The sequence below is a fragment of the Episyrphus balteatus genome, chromosome 1, assembly GCF_945859705.1.
Source record: "Episyrphus balteatus chromosome 1, idEpiBalt1.1, whole genome shotgun sequence".
Taxonomy (NCBI): Eukaryota; Metazoa; Arthropoda; class Insecta; order Diptera; family Syrphidae; genus Episyrphus; species Episyrphus balteatus.
In genome coordinates this window covers 86,965,244-86,979,648 of record NC_079134.1, presented here as the reverse complement: position 1 = coordinate 86,979,648, position 14,405 = coordinate 86,965,244, and the positions used below count along the sequence as shown (strand labels likewise).

The 14,405-nt window shown below is 35.9% G+C and overlaps 1 long non-coding RNA gene across 1 annotated transcript; it reads left to right on the top strand.

The window, feature by feature from the left end:
* Positions 1–6,304: 6,304 nt before the first annotated feature.
* Positions 6,305–7,924, top strand: LOC129906922 (uncharacterized). Its single transcript, XR_008770891.1, has 3 exons — positions 6,305–7,152; positions 7,217–7,601; positions 7,763–7,924. It is a non-coding gene; the product is annotated as an uncharacterized LOC129906922 (long non-coding RNA).
* Positions 7,925–14,405: the final 6,481 nt, after the last annotated feature.

Sequence of the window (14,405 nt, the reverse complement as noted above, 5' to 3'; positions counted from 1 at the left end):
TAGAGTAGGTTAATGGGAGTATACAATCTAGTTTTCGGGGTTGAAAACCCCGTTTAAACTGTTTTTTAATAATATCTTGCGAACCGTTAGTCCCACAAAAAAATGTTTAAGATGGTTTTTGTAGATAATTTAGCTCTCTCCAATTTTTACTTTTTTCTGTAAAATTGGAAATAAGAGAGTTATACTTGAAAATAGATGTACATTTTCAAGAAAAAATACTTTGAAGGGCCACAACTTTTTTTCTACAACTTTTATTGAAAAAATTCCTATAACAATTATTAAAGATCATTTAATTTCCAACAATTTGATGTGCTCATTTTGCAGATTTCGTTTACATATAGGTGCTGCAATGGTTCTACAAAAAAAGGTAACAATTTATTTTGGTACTTTTATAACATATATTTTATTTTTTTTACTTCAATACGAATGATTTCGAAGGAATATGTAAGCTGGGTCAAAGCAGGAAGAAAATCGTATAGTATAGGGGATTTCAGGTACTGGGGGACCAGGGCAATTTTCTAAAAAATATTTTACTTTTGAAAAAAAAAATTGTTTAAAACCAACGATTACATTATTTTTAACGATTATTCTATTTTTAATTAAACCTGTTTTATAAAATAGTGAATGAAAAAATAATTTTCAAAATCAAGACTTTGAAGAAAAATTACGAAAAAAATATTTCGAACTAATTTTGTTCGAACGATTAACCTTGAATTAATCAAAACCATCATAAATAAAAAATGTCTTATGCACACATTAAATTCAATCTTTATCTGAGTTGAAATTTCACGAAAATATCTTATAAAGGATATTCTGTACGAATGAAACACAGTATTTAAATCCATCAACTTTAACCATTTTTCCCCCACTAAAAATGAGTAGTTGAGATAAATACTTTGGAGCAATTAAATCTCAGTTTTTTAAATGAAAACAACACAAAATATGTAAGCAAGCAGTTGACAATAATGAAAAGAATTTTAAACCATGTTTTCTGATCCTTAAGTTTCAAGAAAATTATTTCTTCCATTTGAACATCCAGTCACAAAAAAACAAAAAATAATGGGGTTTCTTTTATAATAGATTTTTTCTTTTAATTTCTCGAAAATGACAAAACTCTTTTGCATTCGGTTTTTTGTTTTTGTTTGAAAACATATTATAACAGCATTGAACTTTGAAAACTATATTATCACTTAATTACATAACATTTTGAACAAAATTAGTTCGAAATATTTTTTTCGTAATTTTTCTTCAAAGTCTTGATTTTGAAAATTATTTTTTCATTCACTATTTTATAAAACAGGTTTAATTAAAAATAGAATAATCGTTAAAAATAAAGTAATCGTTGGTTTTAAACAATTTTTTTTTTTTCAAAAGTAAAATATTTTTTAGAAAATTGCCCTGGTCCCCCAGTACCTGAAATCCCCTATACTATACGATTTTCTTCCTGCTTTGACCCAGCTTACATATTCCTTCGAAATCATTCGTATTGAAGTAAAAAAAATAAAATATATGTTATAAAAGTACCAAAATAAATTGTTACCTTTTTTTGTAGAACCATTGCAGCACCTATATGTAAACGAAATCTGCAAAATGAGCACATCAAATTGTTGGAAATTAAATGATCTTTAATAATTGTTTAGGAAATTTTTCAATAAAAGTTGTAGAAAAAAAGTTGTGGCCCTTCAAAGTATTTTTTCTTGAAAATGTACATCTATTTTCAAGTATAACTCTCTTATTTCCAATTTTACAGAAAAAAGTACCTTAATCAAAATTGGAGAGAACTAAATTATCTACAAAAACCATCTTAAACATTTTTTTGTGGGACTAACGGTTCGCAAGATATTATTAAAAAACAGTTTAAACGGGGTTTTCAACCCCGAAAACTAGATTGTATACTCCCATTAACCTACTCTACACATCAAAACAAAAAAATCTTGTCCTACCTAAAATGCAAGGTTCGGTCAAAATTTTGCAACATTTCAAAGGACTAATAATCTCGCGCACTCCAACACTCCGCACTCGCTCATCGCAGCTGCGAGACTGAAAATTAAATTTAGACACCCTATCCTTATGAATAAATATTTCTGTATACTCTCTTTTTTTCTGAGACCACAGCCCTATCTAACAATAAATTCGTCTATTTATTCTTTCTTGACCAATCAGAATTGTCCATCGCCACATTTATTTTCGCAAATTCTCATTTCTCTTTGTAACTATTGCCAGATCAAAACCCAGTCAAAATAATAGTTTTCCATTTTTCGAACTTTTGTCGCGCATACTTTTTTCCTTGAATACTTTTATCTGTTCATACTTTCCTACCTAATACTAAAAGTCGAGAATACTTTTTGTTTTCACACTTTTGTTACGGATTCGTTTTCATATAACGGTTTTTTTTATTTGCATTAACATTTTACGTTCCATATTAAGTAAAAACAACTTTTGTTCGCTTCAATGATACCATTTTCGAATTTGATGCGTTCAAACTTCAAAGACCCCATTTTTTTTGTTTTTTAGACCAATAATATGTGTTGTAAATTTGAAAACCTCATTTTACATAATAATTCACTTATTTTAGTTGTTGTTCTTACCATTAGTTTTATCATTATTATATCATTCGACATCATTTTAATGCCTTTAATTGCAATTTTAGACTAGCTATTTCAAGAATTTCTATAATTAATTCCAGCTAAAATAGCGTTCTAGCCCACAGTGCTACGGCGCCATTGTTTGGTGGCCTGCACTTAGTAAAGCTTATAACATCAACAAACTTAAGAAAATCCAGAAAACAGCAAGCGTAGGGACGACTGGAGCCCTCCGGTCGTGCCCCACGGAGGCTCTAAACTTTCTCTTGCACCTCTTACCCATAGACCTTCATATTAAATACCAGGTGTCTTGTAGCGTTTTAAGGCTTAAAGAAACAGGTAGTTGGAAGGCAAAATCTTTTGGTCACAGTGACGAAACAAATTTAATACCATCGGATATGCTTCTGACACCCACGGACTACTGCACCCCTATTTTGAATACTGTAATGAATTGCAAGGTCAGCTTCCCGTCGAGATCAGACTGGGAAGAGGGCATTGTGACGAGAGACTTCGACACCTGCATTTTCACTGATGGCTCAAAAATGGATTGTGGGGTCGGTTCGGGTGTCTACTATGAATCCCTCAATATCTCAAAATCTTTTCGACTACCAAACTTTGCCAGTGTATTTCAAGCGGAATTGCTGGCAATTAAAGAAGCTTGCAAATTACTTAGTATATCCAATAAATCAAAACCAAAATATAGCTATACTAACAGATAGTCAGAAAGCTATAAAAGCAATTGCTTCGGTCACGATATTCTCCAAATTGGTTCAGCAGTGCAGAGAGGAACTCTCATTGCTGAGTGGAAGCCTCACAATCACTCTCAGTGGTTTTGAAGTGGTCACAGTGGTTTTGAAGGCAATGAAAAGGTGGATGAACTGGCCAGGCAAGGATCGGCCCTTTATGAGTCACTAGCAGAAATAGTTAACATTCCCATAGGAGTCATGAAGTGGCATTAATAGAATTTGTTGTGTTCTTTTTACAAATCATTTAGGAATGATTTGTTGTTAGATAATGATAAACTGTCAAAGGAGTTTTATTTTTAGAATAATTCCAATTCCTTTATTATAACCGAAAATCATGTTTTTATTAAAAATAAATTTTCTCTCATCATTTCCAAAATTCCATTTTAACTTTATTTTTCCGCTGATTAATAAAAGTATTACAAATGTTTGAATTGTCTTGAAAACCAAACATCTTATTTCTTAAATCAACAACTCACTAAACTCGTATCATGAAGTGAGTTGGAAAAAGTTACGATTCGTGACTATTTGACACTTCAAAAGGAGTTTAGGAACCATTTCAAATAGTTAGAAATTGTAACTAAACAATAGACCATTTATTTCGATAATATTATAAACATAAGTTAACTATGGTAAAATAAAGAACGCATCTCTGCCCTCTGCTTCATGGCCACATAGCCTCCTCTAGAATTGCCAGCCTTATTCAAAATTATCCGTCATTCAAAGAATGATTGCGATTTAAAGTTAAAATAATAAATAATGAAATTATATTGATATTAAAAATTCTATTAGTTTCTTCTTTAAACAAATTACAATAAAGCAACAGCCTAAATAACTTTAACCAACAAAATAACAAATGATAGAGTAAAGTACAACAAAATTTCATAAGATATCGTTGCTTAACCTTCCGATGACAACAGGCTTGATTTTTCTTTCTTTGTTTTTTTTTAGATACAATTATTGTTTTTTTTTTGTGAATATTCTATTTTCTGATTCTGTTGAACCCTATGAAGTGTTATGATCAAATATATAATTTTTTATATACCTAAAAGTATTTTTTTTTTTAATTTGATTTTGGACAGCCAGTGTTGTAATCGGAAGGTTCAGTAAAAAAAAGAAGATTTCAACCTTTTTTAACAACGAAAAAAAGTTGAAACTAATTATTGCTTTACTTTGCAAATTTTCAAATTACGCAAAGTTCCATTTTTAGTTGGTGCAACGCCCGCACTTTTGGCTTTGCAAGAAAACATCAAAAATTGCAAAGTGCAAAGTGGGGAACTTTTAATTTTTGGTGCAACACTTTGCACTTTTACTTTGCAGAAAAGTATTAGGGGTATTCACGATCCGATGCAACTGGTCTTGTATCATTGCAAAAGTGTAAAATCTTACAACACTACAACAACAAAATATACGGATTAAAATTTTACAACAGTCTTGCACTTTTGCTGTACCCTAGACTAGACCTATTGCAAAATAAAAATACAATAGAGTAAAATTATTTTTGACAGATGGCAGCTCACCGTCGCGCCGCCCATGATAAACAGTTTTTTTTTTTTATTCTGTTTATTATGGTCGCGGTATTCATGTCCCGTAATTTAGTTTCTTTTGATGTAAAATAATTTGTGAAAATTAATTAACCCGAACAAAACAAAGAATTAAATTATAAAAAATGGAAAAAAAGAAGAAGCAACAGTGGAGGAACAACCCTGTTAAAAAAAAACATCATGGATTTCATTCATGCTTCAATATTTACTATTAATAAGAAAAGGGGCGTTCACGATCAGATCATGAATACCCCTATTGTTTTGCAAAGTTGCAAAATGCAAAGTGCAAAGTGGTTGGTGCAATAGGGCCCTGGTCAACAAAAGTTGACTATGAAGTCAGAAATATTCTATCTCAGTTCTTGAAATATATCCTTTAGAATGTGCGAAAAAAACGTTTTTTGGTTTATATAAGAATTATATTTCTTTGTATGCATTTTCTATCTTTAGTTTAGGTACGCGTGTTTTGGCTTAATTTATCAATAACGTTATTTCAAACGTAACTCCGAATTGAAATATCTCGGATTATAAAAAAGACATTGCAAAGATTTAAACAGGTTTTTAAAGACGAAAAACAATTCTTCACAAAAAGTACGAAAAAATTCCCTTTCAGTGCAGCATATCTTCAGCAATCAGCAATATCGAGTTCAGCACATCAAAAACTTTTGTAAAAGTATTGTTTGGTTTATTCATCATCCAAAAAGTTTAATTTTGTTGTGCAGTGTTATTTAAAGAAAAAAATTATATGGGAGTGAAAGACAAGGTTAAATCGCTCACAGGCCGCCTCCACAGGAGATAGTTTTTGTCATGTTGACGTGTCTTAACAAGAAATGTCTTGTGGAGGCTCTCCATTTCTAGTTATAATTCAATGTTAGACAATCGTGCCTTCGATTTTGTTTGAACACGGATGTCTAACATTGAATATGACAGATGTGTTTTTTTTTCTTTTGGAAGGGTAGTTTTTTCACTATTTTTTGTCCTCTCATGAGCAAGGTTGTCTCCGTAGTAGCGGACGACAAAATATATTTGTTTGTTTTGCGAATTTTTGTATGTTTTATGTTGAATTGAAGAAAATTTAATGAAATGGTATTACTTTTTGAATTTATTTATTTATTGTAAATTTTCAGGGCTATTCTGAAGTTGTGATGCTAACAAGTAACAATTTTTTGTGAGGTTTCTTATGAGGTTGTCACAATTTGGTATTCTGCGAGAAACCTCATAAGAAACCTCACAACAAATTCACCACAGAAAGAGGTGAGTTTCTAAATATGACAGCCAGCTGATTTGTCAAAACAAATCCGATAAAAAAAATCAATATGCACATATTTTTATTTGGATCTTCGAATTATAAAAATAAAAACAATTAAAACATGGTAAGAAGATATATTTTTTATCTACTCACATTGACTAATCAAATTATTTTATAGAAAGCATTTATCGACCGAGAGAAGTCTGTACCTTTCCATCAAGTCAACACTTCTAATCCTCTTGTCGCTGATGAGGATGCTCTTATTCAGCGTCGATCCAAAAAACAAAACAAATTGGTGGATTCATTTAATCAAAGTAATAAGTAAGTTACTTTACAAAAGAACTATATAGTTGATGGTATGTGTCTATACGATTTAGTATTTGCAGTGTTTAACCAGAACCCAAGGGTAGGGTAGTGAACAACAGAGCCATTTGCCTTATTTTCTGGATATGTCATTGAAAACAATAAGTATATCAAGTCCACCACTTGGCGCAGGAGCTCTTGGTGATGCTGATCCATGGGGAACTCCAGCTGGAGCTGCAAGTCAAGTCGTATTTTTAAATTCTTTCTAACATTTCTTTCTATTTTAGTTCTCTGATCCTTGGTCAGGTAAATCGTACATCTTCACCACAAATCGATGCTTGGTATGCAAATGTTCCTTAAGCATCTGGTGGTGCTGCTGGTGGCGATGAAGGATGGCTCACACAATATACGCAATCATCATCTGTAGCTTCTAGTTCTTCCTGGCTGCAGAGCAACATCTTTCAAATGACACCATGTATGGAAATTCATCAACCTCACTATATCGAAACCTATATGGTTATCGAAAACTTCAGTTACGGGAGCAGCAGCTGCTGCATCTCCCACCATCTCTACCATTAGTTCAAAAACCAGCAGTGGTTCGGTTGATCCTTCGCTGCCTGTATATGAATATGAAGCAAAATCATTAGAAAAATCATCATCAAGATCCTTGGGCACCAAAAGCTCAACCAATCTCTGCTAATAATGGTGATCCATGGAGGAGAACTAGAAATAAGGTATTTTATAATGAGTAGACCAATAAAATGCATTTATCAACGAATTCAAATAAAACAAATTTAGACATCGTCAGTGGCAAATGTTTCACCTGATTTGGATGACTGATATAATTACGAATAGAGTGGAGAGTGCACGACACTTGGCCCAAACAATAACAATTGTATTCAAGATAGTTTATGTTTTAAATGCAATCCATTGGATTACTCAAAATATTAAATTAAAATTAAGCATCACTTTTGGATGAATTGGATCCATTATCAACAAGAAGCCATCATTGAAAAAACCACAATCGTTCTTGGGTCAAAAGTCAGCGTTAGTGAATTTGGACAATTTGATTAAACCAATTGCGACGAGCAATACAATTGGCAGTGTTGCCTTCAGCGTATAATCCATTTAGTGATACACTTGCACCTAAAAAAAATCTATTGTAACCTAGGTCGTCAGTACTGTAAGTATGCTTTAATTTTTTATTTTTGTTTGTTTATTTGTATTTTGAATTTGATAAATAAAAAAATATATGAAATCTTATACATTAAACCAAAAACGTTAAATCTAAATACTTTATCTCTGATGTTCATATGAGTAACCTTTTTAATAATGAATTTGTAGGTTCCGTTCATAAATCAACTCAAGCAACAACAACCTTTTAAATCAAGATCCTTTGGTACCAGTTAGTAATGCAGCGCTAAAGGTAAATTTGTTATTACGATCTTGCAACTTGCAAATAATTCTGGTTTTTCTTAAATTAAAAATAATAATACGAAAGCTAGACAAAACGGTTTAGGGTTGAACAAAGGTATCTTTTTATTTCAAAAAGTTTCACGGTTAAAGTAATAACTTTGCTATAAAAAAGATTGGAAATGAATATTGAAATCGAAATCAACTCAGTTCACAAAACATCGTTTAAATTTTACTCGAAAAAATTGATTGAAAATCCATGATATTGTAACGATGAATTACTGAACTACTTTTAAGATAAAAGTCTGAACACACTTCCTACTACTGCAATGGTAGAAATGTAAACGGACCTTTAGTAATTAAGAAACTACCCTCTGAACACATCCCAAAATATCCCACTAGACTGGAAGTATGAAGCGCCCCTCCTGGAAAGGAACCTTCGAAGACATTCTCGAATCTCGAAATTCCGGTATAAAAGGGCAGCGTAGACACCGACCGGACACAGTTTAATCTTGAAAGTGAATAATAAAAGTAAATTGAGTTGAAATAAAGTGTGTTCTTATTTGTACGGAAATATAAGTGGAAATTAAATAAGTTTTATTGTGAACCCGGAATAAAACATTACATTGGTGTCAGAAAAGTGGAATAAAACTTTTTTTCATTGTGCGATTTTGATAATTTCGCGAATAAAAAGAAAGTGCGGGTGTGTTATAAAAATAAACAAAGTGTTAAAATTCGAAAAAGTTCTCGCGTTTAAAAAAAAAAAAAGATAAAATGGGTAAAACATTAAATCAGTTAAGTTTGACTGAACTTAAGGCGGAATTAACTAAGCGAGGTCTTTCTACTGCTGGATCGAAAAATGACCTCATTATTCGTCTGCAGGATTATTTAACCCAAAATAACGAAAATTTGGATACATTTCAATTCGAAGTTGTAATGACAGAAGAACAAGTAAGTACTGGTTCCACTTCCGATATGTCGTCCATGATGTCTGTTCTCCTTGCTAGGTTCGAGAAAAATCTTCTTGAACAATTTGAGACACAACGCAAGGAACAGAGAGAACAATTAGAAAAACAACAGAGTAGTGTTCTCGAAAAAATTGAGACACAACGCAAAGAACAGAGAGAACAAATGGAACAACAACGCACAGAGCAAAAGAACCTTCTAGATGAAAAGAAAACCTCATCGAAGGTAAGCTTGATGCTATCGAGAACAAGTTCGTTGCTCTTGATGCTTCCATCAAAGGTGTTGAAAAACAATCTCAAGAAAAGTTCGAGAAAGTTGAAGAAAACTCGAGAAAGTAGAAATAAAATTCGATGACAAATTGAAAGGAATGGAAGTTAAAATGCAAAGATTTACCGAACAACTTGACAAGGTTCGAAAAATTAAGGTGCGAGAAAGTTCTGGTGAGTATTTAAAGAAGAAAGAAATGCATCCACCAACCTTTGATGGACAAAGTTCATGGTCGATCTACAAGAAACAGTTTGAGGCAGCTGCCACAACAAATGGCTGGGATGACGAAGACAAATGTAAAGCGCTGACTCTTGCTCTTAGAGGTCCTGCTGCTGAGTTGTTACAAACTTTACCACCAGAAAAGAATGGTAACTTTAACGCTCTTGTCCAGGTCATTGAAAAACGCTTTGGAGATGGCCATATGCAGGAAGTCTTCCGCGTCCAGCTCAATACAAGAGTCCAGAAAAGAGGAGAAACTCTGCAACAACTCCAAGCAGATATTGAAAGGTTAGCTCATCTGGCATATCCGACAGCAGGAGATGACATTATCAATCAGTTTGCGACAGAAGTCTTTGTACGTGCTGTATCTGATATAAATCTTCAGCGAGCAATTCGAACAGCTGGAAAACGTTCCCTTCCTGAAGCATTAGCGTTTGCACTCACTATGGAAGCAGCAGAACAGGCTTCTCAAGGCGTTCATCGGGTAAGAGAAGTTGCAGTGGAGGAATGCTCTTGTCAAAAACTCGCATTCCAAAGAAACCAGCGAGACGAAGCTGCTCGATGCTGGAACTGTAACAAGACTGGACATCTCCAGCGGCAGTGCAGATTGCCACCAAGAAGAACTGCTTGCCAACACTGTGGAAACAGGAGTAATGCCCAACAACAGGTAAGCGATACAACCAGCACCCATCCTCAACTTGATTCCCATTCGGGAAACGAGTAAAAACCAACTTCGAGGGGCAGAAGCTGGTTTCTGGTATCGATGGCCCCAGAACCACAATTCAAGTCTCACAGACTAAACGAGACAACAAAAGTCTGACAGTGGAGGCGACCATAAACAACAAACAACACGTGGCTACAATTGACACCGGTGCCACCGCCTCCATTGTACGAAGAGACTTGGTGAAGATGACATGGCTACATAACACCAACAGCTACCGTCTGAAGACCGCCACAGGAGAAGCAGCAAGGGTGTACGGAGAAGTTCGTCTTACGATCCGTATAGCTGAACTAGAGTTTTCACATGTGTTTTTGGTGGCAGATATATGTGACGAGTGCATCATTGGAATCGACTTCATGAAGGAGCATGGAATCATTTTGGATATAGGTAATCAAGTCCTGAAATACAGAAATGTAGAGATTCCAATGGTCTATGGCAACGAAAACTCGACAACAATTAGAACTGTCATCAAAGAAGACATGTGCCTGCCTCCTTCTTCAGAAGTTTTTGTGTGGACCAAGTTAAAGGGGAACTTTGGAAGCCATCGATACCTCATGGTTGAACCAGAAGTTGAGCAAAGTTCCGAAAACATCATCATCGGGAAGACTCTTGTGGCACCAAAGAACAACATGGTACCTGTACGGATACTTAACATCAAACCGTACCCAATCAAGCTTAAGAAAGGAGAAGTTGTTGGGCAATGTGAATCTGTGGCCGCAATAACTAAGATCAACGAGGTGGATACACAGATGACTATGAACTCGGAGAAACTAAAGAAACAAATACTCAATTCAGACAACCTGAGTCAACATCAGCTTAATGTTGCGGGAAGGCTTCTTCATGAATATGCTGATATCTTCTCTTCACCCAGCGGGCAATACGGCCGAACACAACTGGTGCAGCATCGAATCGATACAGGAGATGCTAGGCCGATTCGTCAACCAGCAAGACGTCTCCCCTTGGCCAAACAAGGTGAAGTTGAAGAAATGATAACAACAATGAAGAAAGACGGGCTAATCGAAAATTCCAAAAGCCCTTGGGCATCACCGGTAGTTCTCGTCAAAAAGAAGGATGGAAGCACTCGATTTTGTGTCGACTATCGCAGGCTGAATGATGTGACGAAGAAAGACAGCTACCCACTGCCAAGAATCAGCGATACTCTAGATGCAATGGAAGGAGCACAATTGTTTTCGACTTTGGATTTGAAGAGTGGCTACTGGCAGGTAAAAATCCATCCAGAAGATCGGGAGAAGACGGCTTTCTCCATAGGAAATGGTCTGTGGCAGATTAATGTCATGACGTTTGGGCTATGCAATGCCCCAGCTACTTTTGAGCGCTTAATGGAGTGCGTTTTAAATGGATTAACCTGGAAATCTTGCCTAGTCTATTTGGATGATGTCATCGTTTACGGGAAAACATTTGATGACCATTGTGAAAACCTAAAGGCTGTATTCCAAAGGCTACGAGAAGCAGATCTTAAGTTGAATCCAAAGAAATGTGCACTTTTCAAGACCGAGGTTAAATATTTGGGGCATATCATCTCATCCCAAGGAGTGAAGACTGATCCTGAAAAAGTTGACACTGTGAAGAACTGGCCAACCCCTCAGGACAAGCATCAACTTCGGAGTTTCCTGGGTCTGGCAACGTACTATCGACGATTTGTGAAGGATTTTGCGAGAATCGCCAAAAGCTTGCACCAACTTACGGAGAAGGGTAAACCCTTTAAATGGTCAGGTGAGTGTGAGAAAAGCTTTCAGGAACTGAAGCTGCGGTTATGTGAAGCTCCTGTGCTGGCCTATCCGACTCCAGGCAAACAATTCATCATTGACACAGATGCAAGTAATGTTGGAGTTGGTGCTGTTTTATCGCAAGTTCATGACCTAGAAGAAAAGGTCGTTGCCTATTTCAGCAAGGTACTCTCGAAACAAGAAAGAAACTATTGCGTGACCAGAAGAGAACTTCTAGCTTTAGTATTGGCAACAAAGCACTTCCATAAGTACATCTATGGGCAGAAGTTCCTTCTTCGCACAGATCATGGTGCACTAAATTGGCTTTTGAACTTCAAAAATCCAGAGGGTCAAGTAGCAAGATGGATCGAGATACTTCAGACGTATCAATGTCAGATTCAACATCGAAGAGGAAAGCTGCATTCAAATGCAGACGCATTATCTCCGCGCCCGTGCAAGCAAGACTGCAAGCATTGCACACGACTAGAAGAAAAGGAAGTTGTCGCTGTTAGAAGAACGAGAGCTGATCCCATTTGCGGCTGGAGTAATGAAGAATTCAGAATGGCCCAACAGGAAGATTCGGACATCGAACCCATCCTTGCATGGAAGGAACATCAAGAGAAACCAGAATGGGCCGACATCTCCGACCGAAGCCCCACTCTAAAAGCATATTGGGCACAATGGGACTCACTTCATGTGCAAGAAGGGCTACTCAGGCGTAAGTGGGAATCCGCAGATGGTAAATCTTATGTAATGCAGCTAGTCGTACCTCAGTCAAAGGTAAATGATGTTCTCCGAGAGATGCACGGTGGAATTTCTGGAGGCCATTTAGGCATCAACAAGACGCTGGAAAAGCTACGACAGCAATTCTACTGGTTACGTATGAGAGAAGACGTTGAAAAGTGGTGCCGAAAATGTGATACTTGTGCCGCTAGCAAAGGACCAGCTAGAAAAATCCAAAGCAAGATGCAGCAGTACAATGTGGGTGCACCTTTTGAGAGAATTGCAATAGACGTAGCAGGTCCTTTTCCCGAAACCAACAACGGAAATCGATACATCCTTGTAGTGATGGATTACTTCAGCAAATGGCCTGAGGCATTTGCCATTCCAAACCAGGAAACCAAAACAGTTGTGGATAAGATTGTCTTTCACTGGGTGAGCAGGTTCGGAGTACCCATGGAACTTCATTCCGACCAAGGAAGGAACTTCGAATCTAAGATCTTTCAAGAGGTTTGCTCACTCCTTGGCATCAAGAAGACGCGAACAACACCGCTTCATCCACAATCTGATGGGATGGTTGAGCGATTTAACAGGACACTTAAGGAACACCTGTCAAAAGTAGTCAATGATAATCAACGAGACTGGGACCGACATATTCCATTATTCTTGATGGCTTATAGAAGTGCAACACATAGTTCAACTGGACATACACCATCGGAAGTCCTATTTGGCTCAACAATACGCCTGCCAAGTGAGATAAAATTTGGAAGTGTTCCAAACGAGCCACATGAAATGGATGAGTACGTAGATAACCTGAAAGGAACACTGGCTGACATTCACCAACGGACACGGACAAATATAAAAGCGTCTAGTGACAGGATGAAAACAAGATATGACGCACGAGCGACAGCAACAGGGTTTCAAGAAGGAGAACTTGTGAGGTTTTACAATCCCCACCGACAAAAGGGACTATCACCGAAGCTACAACAAAACTGGGAAGGCCCTTACACAGTAATAACCAGAATTAACGACGTGGTTTACCGTATACAAAGAGGGGTAAGAGGCAAACTAAAGGTAGTTCATTGTGACCGTTTACATTGTTATAATGGTGAAAGAAGCAATGGAGTTGTTCGGGACGAACAATCCTAAGAGGGGGGCAATGTAACGATGAATTACTGAACTACTTTTAAGATAGAAGTCTGAACACACTACCTACTACTGCAATGGTAGAAATGTGAACGGACCTTTAGTAATTAAGAAACTACCCTCTGAACACATCCCAAAATATCCCACTAGACTGGAAGTATGAAGCGCCCCTCCTGGAAAGAAAGTTTCGAGAAGCAAAGACGAGAACCTTCGAAGACATTCTCGAATCTCGAAATTCCGGTATAAAAGGGCAGCGTAGACACCGACCGGACACAGTTTAATCTTGAAAGTGAAAGAGTACAGTACAAAGTGATATAAAGTGTTGCGAATTGTTAGTAGTAAATAAAGTGATTTAAAAGTGTGTTTGTTTGAGCGAATAATAAAAGTAAATTGAGTTGAAATAAAGTGCGTTCTTATTTGAACGGAAATATAAGTGGAAATTAAATAAGTTTTATTGTGAACTCGGAATAAAACATTACAATATTTATTTTTACAATTTTTCCAACTTTCTTTTTTAAAACTACCCATCCAGATTCTTACTCACATCATTCGATAAAAAGGATTTGATCAATAATAGTCATAAAAGGCTTTTCAGGTTCTTCGATGAATAGTAAAGTAGAGTTTGGATACAAAATTACAACCAAAAGACACCATGTATGTAACGGTTTTTTTTTTGTTCTCCGCGAAAAATTATACTAAAATCAGATTATGGTTGACACAGTAAAAAATAGTTTAACAAAATATTTTTCAAAAGCTTCCACCGAAATTAATTAGGATCTAAAGAAAAAATTCAAAGGGTTTTGGTTGT